Below are 6,000 nucleotides of genomic sequence, written 5' to 3' on the forward strand. Positions count from 1 at the left end.
TAAAGAGATGAGATTTATCCTGTCTAGCCTGCTAACTGTAAGCAAAATACCTGCAGGTATTTAATTATATGGTTCATTTAGAAGTTAAGGACATTAAGTCATCAGCTGAGAAAGATATTAAAAAATGTAATGAACATACCGGTACAGATGGGCAAAAATAAAGTGCTCTTGAAAAGACATAACAAAAACAAAGTAAAGCCTACAAGTAAGAGGAAAGGCAACTGAAAACAAAAGAGTTTTCTGTTCTTACCGAGCAATCAGCCCCAAGTTTTTATTATTATTATTATTATTATTATTATTATTATTATTATTATTATTATTATTCTGCCACTGTTTTTCCACACGCTGGTTGGTTAATGGGCAAGAACTGTGGTGCATGTGACTTGGCCCTGTTTTACAGCTGGATGTCCTTCCTGACATCAATCCTATATGGAGGGATGCATTCACTATTGTGTTTCTACAGTGGTTGATAGTATAAAGCATATATGAGGAGTCTGTTGGGGCAAGCACAAACACCCTGCTCTCAAGTCAGAGAATTAACCAGATGCAATTGAAATCCCCAACCCCAATGGGGACCCTCTGAAGCCTAGACTTCCAATGCTGACCATTCAGCCAAGGAGCTACACCCCAAGTTTAATTCATCTTCATAAAATACTGTATTACATCTTCAAGTAGCAGAGGAAATAATGGAAAACACAACAAAATAAAAAAATAATAGGAAAAGCATTTCTAAACCAGCCATGTAAGCCTCTGCAGGAGCACCTAGCAAAGACCATCTGTAACAAACACTGAATGGAACTGAGTATTACTCGCGAAACTTTTAGGGATACCTTGACTCCCTAGTGCTGAATCGGTAGACCTCAACAATCTTCGAGATTCGTATTGGCAACCTTTCAACACAAACTATGAGCCGCCGTGAGACATCTGGCATACACTTTATGTACTAGTACTGTTGTTGTTTACACAGCAAAGCCAAAAGATAGAATTCATGCTAGGAACAAGAGTCGCATCGAGAAATGTTATATAATGTTACAGAATGTGTGTGTGACACAGCTGTAGGCTTAAGATAATAAGGGTTTAGAAAATTAATACTGATCGATCATACTATCGATTCAATTCAGATTTCATTTCCATTCAGTTGGCAGTATTACCAGAACCGGGCTAGCTCCCACCTTACTCCTCATCCCTGTGCAAAGAGTAATAGTTAGCTCTAGGAATTAACCTGATGTTTATTATCACAGGTGGGTCGATACCAGTTTTTGTCGATACTTGATACAAACGTGAGCATTTTTGTCTCAATACTCTGATACTTTCATTCATGCAATAAAATAGTAAAACATTAATTTCTAAATACAATATTATTTTTGATACTGTAAATATAATACATATACATTACTATTTATTTCCTACCAAGTAGGAATTTTAATGTGAACACTTCAATATTTGTATAACTGTAAATTAAATTATATTGTGGCATGTAGTTCTGATGATGATGACGCTGCTGCTTGTTTAAAGGGGCCTAACATCTAGGTCATCGGCCCCTCATGGTACGAAATGATACTAAATATGACAATTTAAAAGTCCAAAATCATCTACTGAGCAGAATTCAAAACATGATGACTAAGAATGAATGGATGGATATTAATTTAAAACAAATCAATTTAAAACAATCAGTGGATCTGACCCGCAATGCCCCACATTCCCAGAAACTAGCGTTAAACAATAGTATTACTGATCAAGGGACTGCTGCTAAAGCACAATCCTGAATCAATGATGCTTGTAGTCTACAGATGTCCAAAATCCAGGTCATCGGCCCCTCATGATGGTACTTATCGCTACGAAAGTAGAACCATGGTATTTGTCATGTTGCGGTACTAGTCAAAAGTAGCGTACTCTCGCGGTATTCCACACATTATGGTACAACTCACAGGTAATGTAATGCACACATGTAACACAGACCTATGGTGTTTCTCACATTGTGGCACCATTTACAGTCAACGCAATCCTAAAGTGGTCCTCACATAGGTGTACTAATCGCAGGGACTCTTACTATCCCTGGTGTTCCTCACATACTGGGTATTAATCATAGGCAAGGCAGACCCAGGGTGTCGCTCATAGAGTAGTGCTAATCACAGGTGCTGTAAAACTCACCGATTCACACACTGTCGCTAATAATCACAAACCTATTGTATACCTAACATAGTGGTACTATGCACAAGTAAAAGCTACCCACGGTGTTCCCCGCGTGGAGGTACCAATTATAAGTAGTCTCATGGTTCTAATTCAATCATCCCTCGGTCGTCCCTTTTAGTCGCCTCTTACGACAGGCAGGGGTACCGTGGGTGTATTCTTCGCCTGCGTCCCCCAGCCACAGGTGGATGTGTGTTTGGCCCGCGACAGCTATTTTATTTTGCTCAAGTCCACCGGCAAGTCGGTTAGTAACCCCCAATCTGCCACCTGGGACGCGCCACGTGGGAGTATCACCTCTCCCCCTACTACGCCAGCATAGTAGGTTCGTGGCATGTAGTTCTAGTTAGTAGTTAGTCACGCATCTTTCCACAAAACAAATGTTAATAAAAGTCTTGAATGCTGTTTTAAAAAATCAAAATCAAATTAATGATAAAGTAACTTACCGGTAATAGTGTTATACGATTTTGTTCAAAATATAAGAGCTCTCACTCTGTCGGTGTCGAGCCTACTTCATTTTTCTATCACATGAGTCCCGCTGAGCTAAACAGTCTCTCAGAAAATGTGTTGCTGTGGTATACATAAATATTTCACAGCTTTGGCAACTTTGTATTTGCTTTCCAATAATTGTAAACACTTGAAGGGGGGGGAAGTAAAACATGTCTTCAATAATAATGGTACTGTTTTTAGGTCCCACTAACTATTTTGATGGTTTTCGGAGACGCCAAAGTGCCAGAAATTAGTCCCGCAGGAGTTCTTTTACGTGGCAGTAAATCTACTGACACGAGGCTGACGGATTTGAGCACCTTCAAATACCACCAGACCGAGCCAGGATCGAACCTGCTAAGCTGGGGTCAGAACACCAGCGCCTCAACCGTCTGAGCCACTCAGCCTAGTATAAAACAGGTCGTCTTTCGGGTATGCGGTTGATTTCATCTGCAGAAGTGTTGACTGACAATTAATTTGTTGTCATTTTTTCATAATGCTACCGTACAAGCACCACATACAAGGCAATGTTGCTGTCTATGAAGAATGGGGTTACGCGAACAAATTCGATCCACCAAATGTCACTGTGATACTTGTCCCAAATGGAAGATAATTGCTTTTACTCAAATAAAGTGTAAAATCTGCAGTAAATTAAAAAACAGTATGGAATATATTACTTGTAGAGAATAATAAGGATACATACTTTACTACCTTACAACTATTTTTTCTGCTACGTCGCAGCGCTTCCGTGTGTGTTTTGTTTGCCTAACACTTTCGTGTGTGATGTCTTTGCTCACTGAATTTGTTTGAATTTAGGTGTCTTTTCTTCATGTTCTTCATTCGTTTAGTGCCCTAACTCATTCATTAAGTGATATATTTATTGGTCCCTTCAACATGGATAATGTTATTTTGCTGCTTGAACTGCCCGCACTAGTTATATGGACAAAGATAATGAGAATTCACAGACATAGCCCTGGAACAAAAAAGAAACAAAAACCGGCACGAGCAGCAGAATGCAACATAAGGGAGTCCTGTCTACAGCCCGTAAGTACATATTTCTCTAGTAACAATGGTATTTCTTAATTTATCGCAGATTTTACACTTTATTTGAGTAAACGCAGTTATTACCTTCCATTTGGGGCAAACATTACAGTGACATTTTGTGGATCGGATTTGTTCACATAACCAAGAATGGGTCAACTAAAATAAGGTTAATATAAGCCTACTATTTTTAGCAAGTATTTAAGTGCAACCTATACTCTTGCCAAAGATTTGGTGCATCTTCAGTTGTAGATTCCAGACCCTCCGGTTGATTAGCAAGTTACAGCAGTGAGTACCGAAACTCCAAAAAACTTGTTCTTTTAAGCACAGCTCCAACAGTGTTGCAAAAGAACATAGTTCACTCTCTTCAATGTCTATGTAGGCCTACTGCATACTAATTTCAACCAGCAATAACGGTCTTACTGTCAAAATTCCTGATCCATTTTGTGATGGTGTCTGAAGATGGGATATGACACTGTTCACTATGGGGATTGTCTCCAATACTGTCACTGTAGAAGAATTTACAGTAAGCGTTGTTGGATTGAAGATATTTAATGTATTGATCAATAAATCAATATGTTCCCAATGTGAAACTGTAAGATTTAACAAAAGGGTGGGAAGCATATGACGAGTTGAATTCCACTGTGTAGGTTAATCTTGAATCAGGCAGTGTTGTGGTACAGAATGATGTTTCTGTGCTGCTCTGACAATCTTTGCAAATTTTGAGAAATGTTTGCAACTTCCTACTGATTTATTGCATAACGCTGTACAAATAGAAGCATGGTTCAGTTCTATTAATCTAACAAATGATACTTTACTCTCATGCATTACTTTTCCGAAACATGAAATACAAAAGTACTAAAAAAAATAATACTGGGAACACCGCACGAAATCGTAATATAGTTTCGTGATTACAGTTATACAATGCGGCAAAAAAATGTAATTGTTTACTCACTCAAAATAAGGAATCTCGCATTGCCGTATTAAGAGAAAAATCGTCTGTCGTTCGAATACCGGTTTATTGCTGAAAGTTAAAATATAGGGTTAAGACAGTCATTTTAGTTGTTTGTGCCCTAGACAAAATACATTTCAGACAAACATATAAGGAAAATATTCACGAATTAAGCACCAAGGAGAATGCAAACATTCAAACTCAGTAGCAAATAAATATACAGAATTCTTACGCCTGCTCAATGCATGGTGCCACAACCTTGATACTACTGCAGCAAGAGAGAAAAATGAGTAGTAAATCTGTCTCGCCGTCTTTTAATGTTACTTACTTATATTTAATATCGTGTGCAAAATCAAAAAGTGCTGTCATGCTCCATCTTGCACAGTATAATATTAGTTATGCGATGAACATATCCGAAATTTTTAATAGAACTTTCATCATTAGAAACATAAACATCACGTTTTAACACTGTGACCAATAGCACGCAATAAATTCACCTAACTTTGGTATATACAGGTGTTGCCTACGAGATATACAAGGCCGTGACATAGCTACTAATTTGTCGCTGCAAAAGCAGCCCGACCGTGTTTACTGTTTGGCCGCTAGATGTCAGGTTTCCGTTCTGTTCTTGGCAAGGTCTGTCCCTAGAGGTCAAGTCACGAATGCTACTTAGGGAGCCGCCATATTGGGTCTTTAAGCGAGCATAACCAAAGACAAGCGTATTGGAATTTAGAGGATTTCTGTACCGTACATTGAAATAAAAACAATATATCAACTATTTTTCATATAGAATTTAATTGGGCATCTACTGTTTATGTATATATAACTGTATAACACTTAAATGACTTGAATTCATTCACAGATATTTGAATAGGAACAGAGATTGAATTTCATATATATATATATATATATATATATTCTTTTTTGAGAAACAAGAATAAACATGAAAGCTCATGTCCTACTCTTTTACTTCCTTACAACTTGATCGTACTCTGATTCTTACTAATATCATCTGTCAAATACATAATCTTATTGACAGAACATAGAAATCTGTGCAGTACATGTGCCATATTATGATTACCGGTACATGAAATACTGAACTTGAAGTACTGTACTTAAAGTACTAAAAGGCAGTTGTAGTAAATTAACTTCAGCGTTTTCTTTATTAAGAAAGTAATTACCGTACTGCGTTTCTGAAAGGTTACCCCAATATGTTAACAAACACTGAACGCCTCTTGAGTTGAATGCATTCAATTATGTATGATAACTGTTGTTATCCATTCATATGGTCATTTCTTTGTGTTCTAAGGCAAAAATACTCTGCACATATGCAA

The 6,000-nt window shown here is 37.6% G+C and overlaps 1 protein-coding gene across 7 annotated transcripts in view; it reads right to left on the reverse strand.

The window, feature by feature from the left end:
• Positions 1-5,133, reverse strand: part of Marf (Mitochondrial assembly regulatory factor) — a 601,407-nt gene extending 596,274 nt beyond the window's left edge. For 3 of the 7 annotated variants that reach the window (XM_067141663.2, XM_067141660.2, XM_067141658.2), the window contains exons 1-2: positions 4,995-5,133; positions 4,670-4,738 (exon numbers count right to left, since the gene is read on the reverse strand). The gene's annotated coding sequence lies outside the window, so the exon portion shown is untranslated. Of the gene's footprint in view, positions 1-4,669; positions 4,739-4,898 lie in introns of all 7 variants that reach the window. The other 4 variants (XM_067141664.2, XM_067141659.2, XM_067141661.2 and 1 more) reach the window with 3 other exon arrangements.
• Between the last annotated feature and the right edge of the window lie 867 nt (positions 5,134-6,000).

This window comes from Anabrus simplex, chromosome 2, assembly GCF_040414725.1.
Source record: "Anabrus simplex isolate iqAnaSimp1 chromosome 2, ASM4041472v1, whole genome shotgun sequence".
Taxonomy (NCBI): domain Eukaryota; kingdom Metazoa; phylum Arthropoda; class Insecta; order Orthoptera; family Tettigoniidae; genus Anabrus; species Anabrus simplex.